Genomic DNA, 17,303 nt, shown 5'->3' on the forward strand with positions numbered 1-17,303 from the left:
AATTCTAAAGTTATATCAGACGGCAGAGTTTTCATTATGGCTGGAATCAATATATAACTGTATTTATCCGGTGTGACTTCTAATGATTTCAAGCTGCGTATTTGAGTTTCTATAGTGTCACAAAGTTTGCGAAGTTTTAAAGTGTCACTAGATTTGGTTACTGGGGTAAGATTCAGGAGTTTTCGCATGTGTGAGTTTATAATTATATCTTTCCTGCCAAACCTGTTTTTAAGTATTTCGATAACTTCATCGTAATTTGGTTCCGAAATGCAAAAACCTTCTATCGCGTTTGCAGCGTTGCCGCATAAGTACGATTTTAAATAATTAAATTTTTCGATCTTTGTTAAAGATTCATTATCGTGGATTGCTACCTTGAAAGAGTTCCAAAAACTTGTCCACTGAGTATAATCTCCATAGAATTTAGCAATGGTTAATTTTGGCAGACGCGTACATTTATTGCTTTCGATTTCAGAATTAGTTTCGTTAAGAGAGTTTTAATTATCCGAATTTGTTACTTTATTTAATTCTTTCAATTTTTTATTTGCTCTGAATTGCCATAATTGAATTTTCTCTTCGTATTCGATACAAGATAGAATTTCTGTTTCAAACTCTTCTGCCTCTGATTTCAAGTCACACTCTATATGTGCATCTAGTTCACTCAGAGTTTTCGATTTCGTAATTAATTGGTCTAAAATTTCTTCTAATGCATTTGTATCAATTTCTTCTTTATTCAACTCCGATTCGATTTTTTTAGAATCTTAGACACGGTGGTCCTGATAACTTTTTTTTTTTCGATTTTAATTTAGCAACAGACTCTTCCGCCATAGTTACTCTACAAATTAGAAAATTTAATCTTACCTTTTTGTTGACTTCGCACACTTGCAATGTGCTAAATCCAATTCTTTACGGCCTTTATCCACCAGCTGTTTCAAAATATTCTAAGATCTATAAATCGACATCAATCACTTTAAAATGTAACTTTTAATATGTACAATATTTACAGATCATTGATCAAAACATGGTGCTTCATTTGAAAAATAAATCTATATGGTTTCATAATCGAAAATCGAAATCAAATAAGAACCGAAGTGTTCCTAATCAAATAGTGTGCGAAGCATCAGACATCCATCTATCGAACTGCCAGTGGAGCGTCTATGGAAATTCAGAAGGCACGTGGCGTCGCGTTAACACGCAATGCTAGCGCCATCTATCAATTAATCAAAATAATTTCCACAATTCTCAAATACAATGGGATCGAACGAATGAATTGTCCTAGCCATACAAAAGGTTTTTTCCATTGCGCTCTACAACAAGCAGTTCGGTATCACTATTATTTAAAGACACAGAGAAGAAATTCGCAAGGTCGATCATGCAAAATTCAATCTTGACAGAACTCATAAAAAATATACATAACGTTACTTCTTAAACAGCACGGATGGTCCTGAAGCGAAACTTGGAATTTTTAAATAGATCAGGGAAAATTCATTCTTAAAAAAAATGGTACAGTCTCGTTGATCGAGTCGGCTGGGAAAAAAATTTCTGAGAGCTGAGAAAAAAATTCTCACACTCAGATTAAAAAAAAACCCACTTTTTGTTAATTTTTATCATGTCTTTAGACATGATAAAAATTAATTTCACACTTTTTGTCTGGGAATGATATCTTATCCTTTCTAAAAATAGACCATAACTCATCCTTTCTAATTGCAACCATTCCAAGAATGAGTCACGGTTTGTTTTTCGAAAGAGTGAGACATCATTCCCAGACAAAAAGGGGAGTAGTTATTTTTTATCCTGTCTAAAGACACGATAAAAATTAAGAAAAAGTTGTTTTTTTTTTGTTTTTTTGTTTTTTAAATCTGAGCTGGAGAATTTTTTTCTCAGCTCTGAGAAATTTTTCCCAGCCGACTCGATCAATGAGACTTTACACTTTTTTTAAGAAGAATGGTCTTTCGATTATTTATTTATTTATTTATTTATTTATTTTTAAATTCTGAGCTAGACATATCTATTGGCTTTCACACGTTTTTACCTCCCGTTCCTTTTTTCCTAAAATTGTAATAGAAACATTCTGGCATCTCATTTTTCGAGGCTAATGCACGGGTTCTCCAATCAAAAGGGTTACTATAAAGGGGTTGGTTTGAATGCATTTTATCTGCAAATTTTATAGGATTCTTTTGTTAAGAGGGGCTGGGTATATTATTATTATTGTTATTGCAGAGTCGTTTTCTACATGGAAGTCTAGTCTCATCAGAGGATCTTTCCTGAGGATCATCGATAGATTGTTTTTCAATAGGAATGGTTTCTTTCTGATCCTCAAGAGACATAGGGGGGTCCTGTCTTGAGAGATTGAGCGGTCTCTCCTCCTCGATGGGTCTTGATAAAGGGAGAGGAGTTTCGGTTCCCTTATCCTCGAGGGATCTTGACAAATCGAGATGTCTCTCAACTTCGAGAGGAGTTGAGAAAGGGAGAGATCTCTGCTCTCTTCGAGGGGTTTTGATAAAGGGAGAGGAGTTTTGGTTCCCCTATCCTCGAGGGGTCTTGACAAATCGAGAGGTACCTCATCTTCGAGGGGTTTTGAGAAATGGAGAGGTCTCTCATCTTCGAGGGGGTTTTACAAAGGGAGAGGTCCCCCATTCTCGAGGGGTCTTGATAAATGGAGAGGTTTCTCATCTTCGAGGAGGTCTGACAAAGGGAGAGATCTTTCATTCTTGAGAGGTCCCTCATTCTCGAGGGTTCTTGATAAATGGAAAGGTTTTTCATCCTCGAGGGGTTTTGACAAACGGAGAGGAATCTGAACAGGCTTCTCCTCATCCTCATCGAGGATGATGATGATAGGCTTTTAGAAAGGTTTCTTTTTTTTCTGAACAGACTCCTCCTGATTCTCGGGGAGAGGATGGGGTAGTTGTTCCACCATTCTATTTTTTCCTGCTCGATAATTTTTTCAAAAGTCGTGGACTCGTTAAGATGAGGAGGAGGGTCCTCGAGATAATATAATATGGATTCTTCCCAGCCCTCACGATCGAGAGAGGTTCGTGCAAACATTTGTGCAACCATTCGCTAAAATGAACGGGAATTCCCTTTTGCTTCTCAAGACGATTCATAATCCTATTCATTTGCGAGACGGTTAGAAAAGTGGACGTGTAATAATATTTGGCTCGTTTTATTAACAAAATTTGTGCATCCAAAGTAGAAATTTCACGAGCCGTCAAAACGCTTTCGTTGGGCAAAAATTCGTTCCGCATCTTGTGACAGCTACCCACGATATGATAACCCACACATTTTGAAAAATCGGAGGCTTTCAAGTAAACGACTCCTTGGATGATATAAAAGAAAACTTCAACATTTTTATATTTGAAAGGAATACACGTGGTGAGCTGGGGATTCCTCCTCATGATCATTTTCCTCAAAAATACGACTTTTTGGATCTCCCATTTTATTTTTAGAGAGAGACCTCCCCCTCCTCTCCCTTCTTGCTTTATCTTTGTACGTCCTTAGGATTGAAAGGGTGACTCAAAAAAGAAGGTCATGGTTGGTTAGTTTTTTTATTAAATTATTACTTTCTCTTCCCCATTCCAACCCACTCATCCTTAAAAAAAGAAGTCATGCAGATAAGATTTCTTGGAAAGGAGATATATATAGAGAGAAACAAAAAAATAAAAACACAAAACTGACGTCATAGAGACTCTATGTGTATATAAAAGAGCGAGAGCACTGGGCGAGATCATTTCTTTCCATTGGGAGCCATGTCGCTGTTAGATGTTTTTCCGACTCAACGGATTTCGAACGGGGAGGATTTGAAGACGCTGAAGCAAATCGTCAAACTGAAAATCTTTTTGGTGTGTCGTTGTGCTAAATTTATTCCGCATTTACCAGCTCATCAAGGGATCGTTTTTTTCAAGCAGGATGTCGAATCCTCCGACCTGCTCGTTCAGAATATATATCGAAATTTATTCGACTCCTAACAAACGAAAGAGGAATCCACCTTCTCTTGGAACCATGTGGATCGAGCTTTGAGACGGCCCATTCAAACAGACCGGAGATATACTGATTCGCGCATGAGTTTTCGGTGAAAGAATATTTTTCTCACGAAACAATACTTTACGTTTGGAGCGAGAACGACGGCCGAGGACAACGTTCATATTTATCAGACCACAGCCGCTCCCTTCCCCTATAACGAACCATCGTCCCCCGATCTGAAGCAAAGCAGTTTTAAAGTCACCGAAAGGATGAAATTTAAGAAATATATTCTAAGACCTTTCCAAAACTATGTCGTCCCTCCGAAAACGCAATATCTCATCGTCACGACCCAGAAGAGCCTCTTGCTCGTCGATCGGTGCTCGTGGACACTTTGGAAACAATTGGAAAAGGAGATTCCTTTCCAAACGCCGATGGTGAATCAAGAAGAAGAGAATCCAGAGCCACCTTCAGCCATCCCTCCCTTAGATGATGAGGAGATGGAGAAAACAGTCATGGCCCGAAACAAGATCGAAAAGTCAATGGAATGAAATCGAAGTCATTACGATCGAATATGAGGAGGAAGAAAAAAAATTACCTCTTAAAAAACAGTTGACTTACCGCAACCTGCCTGATGTGGAACTGGGAGATCCGTTCAAGAACCTAGAATCTTCTTCTTTTCCGACTTGTTCAGACAGGCAGACTCTTTCGGACTCCTCTCAGACGTGTCCAGAACCTCTTCCAATATCCTCTTCTTCTTTTCCAACCTGTACCTAAATCGCAGAGGTAGAATTTTAGCCTGGTCCAGAAGCTTCAACGTGTCCAGAAATCATAGGGTTAGAATTTCAGCCTGGTCCATGAGCTCCAACGTGTCCAGAAATCAGGGAGGCAGAATCTCAGCCTGGTCCAGACATCATGGATCCTCCCACTCATCCCAAAGAGACTCCAAGTGTTTCAAAACAACCTTGGGAGGATCCAGCCCTTCCCGTATGGAATGATTATATGAACTTACAAAGTTTTATGGATAATGAGGCAGAAGAAAATAATACTGATATGTAGGTCAAAGATTGTTTAGATCAGTTAACGTCGAATGAAATTTAACTGTTATGGAATTGTATTTCTGAAATCACATCGGAAATGTGATAAAAACAGAAAGAAAATTTTTTTAACAAATTGTATGTTGGTCATGATATCAATAAAAAAATATTATATATATACCAATCTTGGTGCTTCACGTTTCTCAAAATAAGGACTCCATTCAAAGAGAGACTGTGTAGAGCCTTCACTTCAGTTTTTTTTCCAAGAGGAGAGAGTCCCAAAAGGGTTACCCAATTCAAAAAGAGAGGGTGTAGAACATTCATTTTCAATTTTCCAAGGTGAGAGGGTGTAGAGCGTTCATTTCAGTTTTCCAAGATACCCATTTCAAAGAGAGAGGGTGTAGAACATTCATTTTCGATTTTCCAAGGTGAAAGGGTGTAGAGCGTTCATTTCAGTTTTCCAAGATAGCCATTTCAAAGAGAGTGTCCATTTCAAAGAGAGATCTAGATCTACCGTATTTTTCGCCGTATAAGACGCACCCGCATATAAGACGCACCCAATTTTAAAGGAGGCAAATCTAGAAAAAAAAGATTATGAACCAAATTCTGTAGTAAAATATTTTATATCAACTGTATAAAGTTAACAGCATTTTAAGAAAAATTTTATGTCAACCATGTAACATACTAAGAGCTATCTTTACTCTCATAAACAGTCAGCAAACAGTGAAAGTAACAAAAATAAGGCTGTCATGTTTTTATTCTAACCCCAAGAATTCCTCTTCTTCGCTGCTATCAGAAATGAGGAAGGACAGATCCACGCAGTCATTGTCATCACTTTCTTCCTCACTGGTGTCAAATAAGACGTCGTCTTCTGTTCCATCCAAGGCATTACTAATGCCACACCTCTTGAATGGTTTTACAACAATGTCTTTCTTTACGGAGTCCCATGACCTTTTAACCCATTCACACACTTGTGTGATAGTATTCCTTTGGCATTTTTTGTGCAATTCTGGTTTTGGTGCGCATAGAAAGGCCAGATCTCTTCATAAATCTATAGCACCACGATGGTGATCCGGTGAAATCCTGAATGCCTTTCTCCACAGCAATGCGTTTGGCCTCATAGATTATCATTTTTTTGAGACAGAAAGTCCATTTTGCCGGTGACGTGTGATCCACTCCTTTACTTCTGCCTCTAACTCTGGCCACTTTGCAGTTGGTCCACGCAAGGTGTGCTTGCTTTTATCCAACTTTTGGAGCTGATCCTCCTGTTTCCTCCACTCTCTTATCATTTTCTCAGTTGGAGGTGGCCCAAAGTGTCTCTCCGCTGCTCTGTTTCCATTCTCCTTAGCAAATTTTATTACTTCCAACTTGAAAGCAACTTTATATGCCAGTCTCTTCTGCTTCGACATCTTGATGGGGTGGTATGAAATATGATATATTTCATTCAGATATACCATACTACATATATCACAGCTCACAGCTATCCGCGCCTCCGCTTGCTCCCGATTGCTCCCGCACTGCGATTGGCTGAGCGAAGAGACGCGTGCCTTCACCCGCTCCCGCGCTGGCTTACGAGACTCTAAAAAGTGCACAAAGCCAGCGCGGGAGCGAGCGAAGGCACGCATCTCTTCGCTCAGCCAATCGCAGCGCGAGGCAGAGACCGTCCAAATACAGTGCGAGGCAGAGCGGAGCTTCCTGGTCTCAGACGGCGCCAAGAGGTGGAAGGGAACGGAGTGGCCGAGTATTCCTGCGGTAAGGTATGTATGCAGAGGTGGAGGGGCAGCGGAGGGCCATGGTGGGCTTTTGTATTTGCCGTATAAGACGCAGGCACTTCCCCCCTGGTTTTGGGGAGAAAAAGTGCGTCTTATACGGCGAAAAATACGGTACCCATTTCAAAGAGAAATTGTGTAGAACCTTCATTTCAATTCTCCAAGGTTAGGGGAGGATGGTTCTAAAAATGATGACCAATGTCAAACGAGAGATTGTATAGAGCGTTCATTTCAGTTTTTTTTTTCAAGTTTAGGGGGGAGGTCTCAAGATGGCAAACCATTTTCAAAGAGAGATTGTGTAGAGCGTTCATTTCAGTTTTTTCCAAAGTTAGGGAGTCATTAAATGTCTACCCATTTCAGAGAGAGAGAGAGAGGGTGTATAGCGTTCATTTCAGTTTTCCAAGGTTAGGGGGGGGCGGATCCTCCAAAATGGCTACCCGATTCAAAGAGAGAGAGAGAGAGTGTAGAGCGTTCATTTCCATTCTCCAAGGTTAGAAGGTCCTGAAATACCTTCTGAATTAAAAGAGAGATCGTGTAGAGAGTATATTTCCAGTTCTCCAAGATGAGAGGGTCCGCTTTTCCCAAAATGGCTTTCCGAATTCAGAGACAGTGGCGACCTGGAATCGTAGGCAATAGCACCCCAAACCCTTATGCCATGCTGTCGCGCAGTCGGGCGTTCCACAGTTACTACCGGATTATATCTGTCTCCACGTCGACGCCACACACATATGTAGCGACTGTCACTGGATAAACAGAAGCGTGACTCATTTGAGAACACGACGTTTCGCCATTCTGTCATCCACATCGCTCCAGTCCGGCACCGTTCTAAACGTTGGCGTCTATGCTGTGGGGTCAATGGCAGTCTTCTTAACGGACGCCATGAGTGCAAGCCACGTTCAACCAATCGACGGGAAATGGTTCTGGTCGACACGGGAACATCCAGGGTATCTTGCACATGCTGCAGAATCGCTGTACAAGTGACTTGCGGGACCGCCCACAGCTTGTCGGCGGATGCGTCGATCAACGCGTGGTGACATCACTCTGGCTGCACTTGCACCCCTCCTTCTTCCCACATTTTCCTATTCCAACCATGTTCGCCATAGCCTATGCACCTTGATTGAATCCATGTGGGTATCAGCTGCGATTTGACGTAAGGACCAACCCGCCCTTCTCATTCTGATCACCATACCCCTCGTAAAATCGTCTATCTGCTGGAAGTGCCTTCGTTGACGGCGGCCTGGCATTCTCTCCTATTACACGTATCCTCCAGGACAAAAACCAACTTTCTTCGATAATTCATCTGGCAAAAATAAAGACACGAATATTGCCCATTCTGCACGTTCCTTCCCTTATATCTTACTTTACGTGCGTCGGAGAGCTGCGCATTTCACATCATTCGCAGGACTCAGTGCCGTGCGTCTACTCTAAAATTTGCATAAATTTCTGACCACTTCTTCTTGGTGTTGCATTTTCAATGTCGAGCAGCGTATATGCAATAAAGAAAGGGAGGTTCACGATTAGATGTTATAGCAATAACATATACAAAATTTCAATATTCTACGGTTAATTTTTTTTTGAGTTGCGCGAGATACATACGTACGTACGATGAGAAAAAAAGGGGGCAGTTCTATATCTCCCATTCTAGTGGGCCAACTGACGAAATTCAACTTGCGTTTTTCATGTCTCAAAAGCGTGACTTAGGATGTATATCAGATTTATATATAGCATTGTACTAATATAGGTATTTTGCTACAAAATCGGACTTTTTCTGAAATGATATGCCAATTGTTTTCCATATTTCGATTCTACGACTCAAATTATGCCAAACTGCCAAGTTTTGTAAAAATCGCAAGAGTAGTTTTTAAAAAATTAGCTCTCAAAATTTTAGCTCCTCAATGTTAATTGAATTTGTTTATATATTTATTAATAGCTCTTTTTTTAATCAAACTTACTTCATTCTTCCTATCACATTTCGAAATTTAGGTTCCATCACAATACATCCCTTGAAATTTGAGACCAACAATTTTTCGCGACTAGAATGCTTTCTTTATTTCATACAAAGAAATAAAAAGGCATATTTTCAGTTTATGATTGAAATCGTCATTTGACGAATGATGAGTCATAATTTCATCACTCATCATTACATATTTTCTTCTTTTTTTATAACTATTTTAGGTGGTTGCCTGCACAAACAGTTAATTTGAATAAAGATCTACAACAGTGGTCTCAAGCTTATATAATATATAGCATGCGGGATATAAACACAACTGACGGGCCAAAATGTTTTTTTTTTTTTTTTTTTTTTTTTTTTTTTTTTTTTTTTAAGAATAAATTTTTTATACTAACAAAATAAAAAGATGAATAAATTTCAAATTTTCCTTATTAAATATTTATCGTGTAATATCCTAGCTAAAATGAAGCTTTTGAAAGCTAGAATACTGAAGAACTGTATAGCGATTATTCGCTGAGTTCTTGTAGCGTAAGTAACACCTCTAAAGAAGGGTTAAAATACCCTTGTATTCTAACTCAAAAGTAGATTAATATACTATCCCTTTTTGGACCAAGAAGCCCCATCTGGCTTTAAATGAAAATAGACAACATAAAAGTAGATAAATAGATAACTATCTGATAGCTAAATAGATTTAATCAGCCGAAGTTGTGCAGAATCAATCTCGCGTAGTTGGCCTGTAACTAAGAACCAACGTCGAACTTCTCCTACTGAAATAACTCAGCTTAAATACTAGTTTCTACCCTATTTGCATAAAGAGTAAAACTGAAAACTCACTCTGGTAGGAATATGAGAGCGTACAGAAAAGGCTTGTTTTAAACTAAAAATAGCTATTAGAAAAATAAAGTAAAACCCCACAAACGAAACATACATACATACATAAATAATAAAAAGAATATCTAAATATTCAAATTTATAATTTTTCTTCTATCTGAAATCTAAAATTTGATACCTGCAGGATATTTTGTCCCTTACGCTTTGTAATTCAAATACATTGACAGCTAATTATCACTTTTTCAGACTGATACTTATTAAAAAAAAAAAACTGATGAAAACTTCCCAAACAGGACAAAGTTTGAGATAAATCTAACTTGTTTTTCTATTTATCAAATTTTTCTTTGAAACATAAACAAAACTCCATATTATTGTATGTAAATACTTATAAACATTTTAGTTCCTTACTACAGTTGGACACTTGATGGTGTTTCGATTCTGATAAAGCTGAAGTAATTTCGATAAAGTAAAGCCTTATAAAGATATCACTTGAAATTATCTTCATATTGCATTGTAGATGCTCAACGGTTAACTGGTTCTTTTCTCGTTAATTCTCAACTGTAAAAAAGAGCTGTTGGCATATAAATGTATTCCTAAAGAAAGCGATCGTTCTTAGTGTAAAAGTTGATAAGTTAGCATATTTATGTTTCGACAAAGAAAAAAATTTTAATAAAATAATAAATAAGTTTTATGTCACATTGTAAATTGATTAGCTATATTTATAGATTTTTCAGGTGCTTTATTCATGTTCACCTTAAATGGTAATGATAACAGTGTAGACTGAGATTTTAAATAACTAAAATCTTGAAATTGTTACCGCACCGTATTTGCAAGAAATACATAATTGAAATGTATTCGCGGGCCTCATAAAATTGCTTCTGGGATCGCATGTGACCCACTGGTTTCCAGTTTGAGGACACTGACCTAGAAGAAAGTCTGATTGCCAGTTTGAGTTTCTGTACATCTGAGGTGCATTTCTTTATCGAGAGAGCTCTGAGTTGCTTTGTTAATATTTCTAATAAAAGAAACAGTTGTTTTTTTTTAATTAGCGGAATAGGAAATTACTAATATAAGTAATTTTATTTTACAAATGAAATTTCTGATATCGGTAATTTCATCTGAACACACTGCTGATAGCTGTGATTGATCTTATTTGTAAATAGATGCTGAACGAAAAATTAATCGACATCTCCAAAGCAACCTTATAAATCATTTTGAAAGTTCTCTATAGATGCATAGTACAAATTTTAACTAGAAGCAAAAGTTTATTTCTGAGATATTTGATGAAACTGAATTTATATCTAGTTTCAGATTTAAACTAAAGTTGAAATCTTAAAGCCAAAATTAAAGAAAAGCACGTCGAAGAAATTTTCATGCATTGGAATGGTATAGAGTGAACGCAAAATTATTTGAGTGATTGGATAAATTTAATAAACAAAATGTTCTGTCAGCAATACTTGTTTTGTATAGTTCTTTTTCATAATTTTCGAAAGGAACACAGTTATTATTATTTATTTAATACGTGCTCCGCCATTCGGGTCTGCACAGGAAGGAAAGTTAGCTCCATGGAAGGCCTTTTTAATAGAAACTGGGTCATATCCACTTACATAAGGGGAAAACCACGAAAACGTCCATGCAACCAGCCTGCCCGTCAAAACTCAAACCCCAGATCGAACTACCTGTGTTTAGCAGCTTTTACTGCTCGGGTGCTGGTGGGCCACAGAAGTCGCTGGTGGGTACAAAAGTGTAGACTAAAATAATGAAATGAATTCTCTGGCGGTATACTCTGTCTTATACATAAAGTGAGAAATTTTAAAATTAATTTCATAGGTTTAGCATATAAATAGGTAAGATTTCAGAAATATTTTGAATAATAATCAACTTAGTGTCTAGAAGAATAAAATCATACATACATATCATATATACATAAAAAATTTACAAAAAATGCTACTAAACCTGAATTCTGAAGAAATTTAATAATAATTTTTTACCATACCTTTCGTTTCGAATATTTCTTCTAAATGACGTTTGATGCACTACATCACAGCAATAGGTAGAAGACAGATTTTTAAAGTAGTGAGAGTAGAAGTGATGTTAGGACCGGAGGGCTCGGACTCGATGTCTAGCCTGCATCAAAACTGATTGATTATTACGAAATACTGTACGGTCCAAACATTTGTTGATGATAAGTAGTTACTTGAGTAAGGTGACCAGACGTCCCGATTTAGGCGGGATAGTCCGGATTTCAGACTTCATGTCCCGAGGTCCCTCGCTGGCCCCGGCGGGACTCCTGTTTGTCCCGCTTTTCTGCAAAAGAGACTCTTAACGTCAATTAACTCGAATTGGGCGCCACAGCACATTGGTGACGCCTCGCTGATGCCTGCTTCCGATAAACATAGACCTTATAAGAGAGACCTTTCTTATAAGGTCCATGCCGATAAAGCTATGATGTCATCACTGAGAAACGCGGGCAGCGACCGCATTGGTGGCTAAGGCAGAGAAACAGCTGCGCATGCGCGAAATATCTGTCGCCAAAGCAAAGAACGTCTACAATACATGATTATTGTATAACATTAAATAACTCAGAAATTTGTTTCATTTCTGTGCAAAAATGCCTTAAGGGGCATAGTGATTTTATGCCGTTGTCGGCCTATGAAAATTCGAATGACCGGCTCAGCAATACTTCAACTGCGAGAGTCGCTTTTTCGGCTGCTTTATCTCATACTATACTGGATTACTCTACAGTAATGCGGATGTGATTCTTCATGAAACGCGCTATGACCATCATTTAGGCAAATTGAATGTTTTACGTGAAGCCATTCAAACTGCTGAAGCTAATGCAAAACCTGAGGAATCGATAGATCAAGGAATTATGGAGTTAATCAAGCATATACATAACATGGAATGTGAAACACCTAAGCTCTAGGTCCGAATATCAATACTTCTTCATAACCTGGTTGTTAACCGTAGTGACGACTGCGTAGTGCAGCAAGTTATTAGTTTCTTCACTGAGCGTGCGATACGACCGGGCTCAAGACTGCATTTCTGAGGATAGATTCTTCGTGTTTCCTGCTAAAATACCGCTCTCCAGTGGACTTATTTATGGATCTGAATTACTTTTACCCCTTAGTCGTGCATTTTGTGTACGCAATCCTATGGACTATGACGCTGCAGTACAAGTTATTCCTATTATTAAGGTAGCTCGTGATTATCTTGCTGTTGCAAATACCATGATTAAGAAGCTGAAACCTGATTATCTCAAACTTTTGGCCAACGGAAAAGCGAAACCAGTTCAAATCCGATATTGATTCGCTTCACGGAAAATATGAAACCTACATCGCTAGCATCGAAAATCCTGAAGCTTGCTTATTTCGCAAACGTGTGAAACCCTACCCAATTATCTCAATTCCTGCGGATTGGGATACTCGAAGTGACGTCTCTGAAAATACTGAAGCTGATCCTGAAAACGAGTTCATCACACCGAAGAAATTTGCAAGAATTAATAAACTTAAACCAGCTCCGCATCTAGAAACGAACAACCAATTCAATGTTCTAGTTATTGATGAAAGCATGGATACCACAGTCAGCAGTAACGTGGAAAAAGTGAAAAGACTGCAAATTGGGATCGTCAGAAAACTAGCCTCGACTGTCGATGGGCTGAAATTTTTGTCATTTCAAGGATAAAAACGGGCCCACCAGCGGCCGAGCGGTAAAGTCGCTGAACACTGGTAGTTCGGTCCGAGGTTCGAATCCCGCGAACGGGCTGGCTGCATGGGTGTTTTCATGGTTTTCCCCATGTGTAACGTGTATACGAGCCATTTTCCCTTAAAAAGTCCTCCACGAAGGCATCCCTCCCCTTAGGCAGATAGCCCTAGTGTGCTTTGCCATTGTTAAATACACCACAACACACCACAAGGATAAAAACGTGCCATGTGCGCAAATCCAGAAAATTACGGAGTTTTTGTTGTGTCTTCCAGGGACAAACGCCGCCAGTGAAAGAGTTTTCTCGTCTATGAATATCATATGGACAACTGAAAAGACAGTTAAAACTGGAAACATTACAAGCAATGTTACTGGTGAAGTGCAATTTTGAGTTTGACAGTTCCTGTAGTTCCTGTGATGAAGTCTATGAAAGACTTCTACAAGAGCCAAAACTTCTTAGAAGCATTCATTCGTCAATAAAATACTTCTACGGAGCATCTACACAGAATGATCCTTTTAGGTCAGCGGCTGATCAGGAAGGCACATCGTCCGCGTCGAATTATTGCGGCGCCATGTGCTCGATGGACACATTCAAGCAGTAAGGTAGGAAAGAAGTTACAAACTTTTATTTCTCAATTGCTTTGTTTTATTCTTTGTTCGCTCTTACGCTTATTGAAAGCGCGTTTGAGTTGTCTCAGTCCAGATCTCAAAGTCCATGATTGATGATTTAATAATTGATTCGATCTGATATATGGATAAATTCTATTTTTTCTTTCAATAATAATTCTCAAATGATGGGCACGCTAATTCTCAAATGATGGGTAATTCTTTACAGGACAATGTGACTTCAATAAAAATTTTGGATTCCGTATTTTCACCTTCAGAAGAGGTTTCCGCCCTCTTCCACCCTCCTCCCACCACCCAAATTCGGATCCTAGCGCCCCGCTTTGCCCTCTGGAAAATCTGGTCACCTTATACTTGAGAATTAAACGAAATATAAGCACCCCGTCGCTCGCATAAAGTTTAACAAGTGGTGATAAGCTGATAACATGAGGTTACTGCTAAAAGTTCTTTCAGTATAAATCAAAGCACATAGTTAAATTTTAAGGGTATGGTATCAAAAGAAAAGCAAAATTGAAATATTGTGGTTGAAACTTACGCTTTTGGGCATCGAAACACCACTTTGTAACGACAAGAAGTTGATGGCCATATGTACTCAGCCATTTTATGGTTGAAGAATGGAGAGATAATACAATAATAATACACATTTTGGACACTTTTTTTCTTTTCAGTTCTCGTGTTTTGTGTTTCTGCACACTTATAAAAAGTGTTAGATTTCACTACGTAGAAATGTGCATTGGAAATACTGGAATGGAATTTAATGTTGCAAGGGCCTCAAACACAGATGTAGTGAGTAATTTTGCCTATAATTTAAGTAATAATAATACAGTCAGTAATGGTATTAAAAAATTGATTGAGTATTTATGCAAAGTAACAGAATTGTTATATCAGTTTTATTTCCCTATGTTGAAAATGCGAACCAAATGAAGCTGCAATTGAATCGGAGAAAAATAAAAAAAATAAAAATAAAAATCTGAAAAGTTTCAGATTTTAAATTACATTCAAAGGAGCGTTTTTATAACATTTTGTGTGTTACGTTTATTTATTAAATATCACATGCTTCGCACTTAAACCATAAAATTCAGTTCAACAGCAATATCGCAAAACAGTTTTAAAATGAACATATCTTTAGAATTTCCGATACAGAGACCCGCGCTCTGAAGATAAAAATGTTTTTTCTGTACAACGTTGCCATTGCTGGCTTTGAAATTCTTCAGTTGTTAATCAAAAATTCATTTTAAAGTTTAACAAAATATGAAATCGATAATAAACAAATTCCAAATTTGGGCTTCCACATGACCATATTCGTAGGAGGATTAAGTCATTCAAAATTTGATGGCTCTACGTACTGTTGTTTTATCACAATGCGAGAAATATATATACATTTATGCAGATTTTTCATTATTTAATTTCTTCAAATATAATGCAGGACTCTAACATTTGGTGGCAACAGTTTGAAAAGTGAAACGGACATTTCTAGTGAACCAACACAAAATAACAAAACGAAAATAATAGTCCTTCAAGGACAAAGCCCCTTTGGACTAAAAAAACATAAACAAAAGCTTTGTTTAAGTTACAGAAGAACAAATACCGCTAAAAAGACAATAGAAGAAAAAGCCGGGAAAAAAAGCACAAAATCCCTTCACGACAGAAGAATGATTGGTTTTGCATCACGGGGATAAAACAACTTTATCTGAAACTCAAAAGTAAATTGAATTAAAACGAAACTCAAGAACGATAAGGAAAAGTATTCACGTACTAGAATCGAAAGCAGGATCTATTGTGGTGGAGTGTTAATGCTTCAACGGCGTGGTGACGAACTCCAATAAAATATCTTATATATCTTTTAAGACCAAAATAAGCATTTATTTCATTTATGAAATGCTCTGGATGATCAGTTTCGATTGTGGTCCGGTGCTTGCTAGGTTTTTAAACTGATTAGTTTCGATTTCGCTTATTCATCAAATCCACAAAACTATGGCATACAGTGGAACATCGGGTCACGAATGCCTCACTTTACGAGCAATTAGATTCCCGAAAAAAAATTATCACAATAAAAGACGCCTACGACGACGAACGATGTTTCAATTACTAGCACTTAAATTGACAAAGCGTGGTAGCACGTGACTTGCAAGGCTGGGAATTCGGCGTGGAGGAAATTATAGCTATTATATGCAGGTAGAAATTCTGAGGACTCTGATACACAGAATTTTTTTTTTCCTTTCCATAATTTACGATATTGTGTTGTAGAATCATTATGTTTTTTTGAAGTAGGAGACGTGAAAAATACGTAGTGATCTCGAACTCTGGACCTCTCGAATACGCGTCAAGTATGCTTCCAATTACACCACGAAGGTATGCGGAAAGAAGGGAGAAATACCTGATATACTCCACCTTTTAAAGGGCCACTGAGGATTAGAAAGGCAGGCTGGAAGGAGGGAGGAAATACCTGATAGTGTCTCTAGGCAAAACAATGAGTTAGGAAGTTAACAATGAAGACGAAGAGAAGATACCCGAGAACCCTAAAAATTAGTTCAACGAGAACTACAAATTCAAAAGCAGAAACAAAAGCGATTATGGAAGAAATTTCAGAAGAAGAAGAGAAAAAAAATCTTAGTTTGTAGGGTTTTTCTTATTTTGCATAACAAATTAATTTTAAACTTCATACCTTTCCTGAACTCCTCAACTTCTCTTCACATTTTTTCCCCAGGATGTAAATTTAAAGTTAAGTGAAGTGAGTATTTAAATGGGTGAATCTCTGAGTTTATTCAGAACGTGTTTTCGCTAGCCAGAGCATGTTTCTTTGCTATCTCGCTGTTACGCTAGTAAGCCTCTTAGCCATTTCGGAATATCGTCACGCCTGTTAGGTTTTTGTTGAGTCAACCTATTAGGCGCAATTTAACGTGTTAATCCAGCACTATATTATTTTAGATTTTGACTTGAATTATATTCTACGTTTGAGTTTCACCGCAAGTTGGCGGTGCCATTGTAAAGCACAAAGATCGTGTCTTTCTGACAATTATTTGAATTAAGTAAAGGGTTGTTTTCACCCTTCTTCTGTGCTGGTAATTTATTAACGCTTGTGCGAGAATTCACCATCTTCATTTTAGGATCTAATTTAGTTTATGTGGAATAGCAGAAACAGATCTTACAAGTTCTTAGATCCGTGACATTTGTGCAAAATGGGGTAACGCTGAGTAATGATATCACCATGATAAAGCAGTAGCAAACTATCTTCAAAAAACTTTTTCCGTGACAAAACCACGCCTTACTTTAGTAACATTTTAAAACATAGGGCAACAGCAACTCTAATGAACAAAGCTTGAGAGAAGTAGAGAGACCGAGCGAGTCTCAACCAGAACCCAGTGGCACCTAAAGGAAAAGAAAAAATAAAATAACATATATCCCAAAGACTATTGCCTGATGTTTTCATGGAAG

The sequence above is a fragment of the Stegodyphus dumicola genome, chromosome 9, assembly GCF_044657685.1.
Source record: "Stegodyphus dumicola isolate Sdum_Otavi_A_Nest chromosome 9, ASM4465768v1".
Classification (NCBI taxonomy): Eukaryota; Metazoa; Arthropoda; class Arachnida; order Araneae; family Eresidae; genus Stegodyphus; species Stegodyphus dumicola.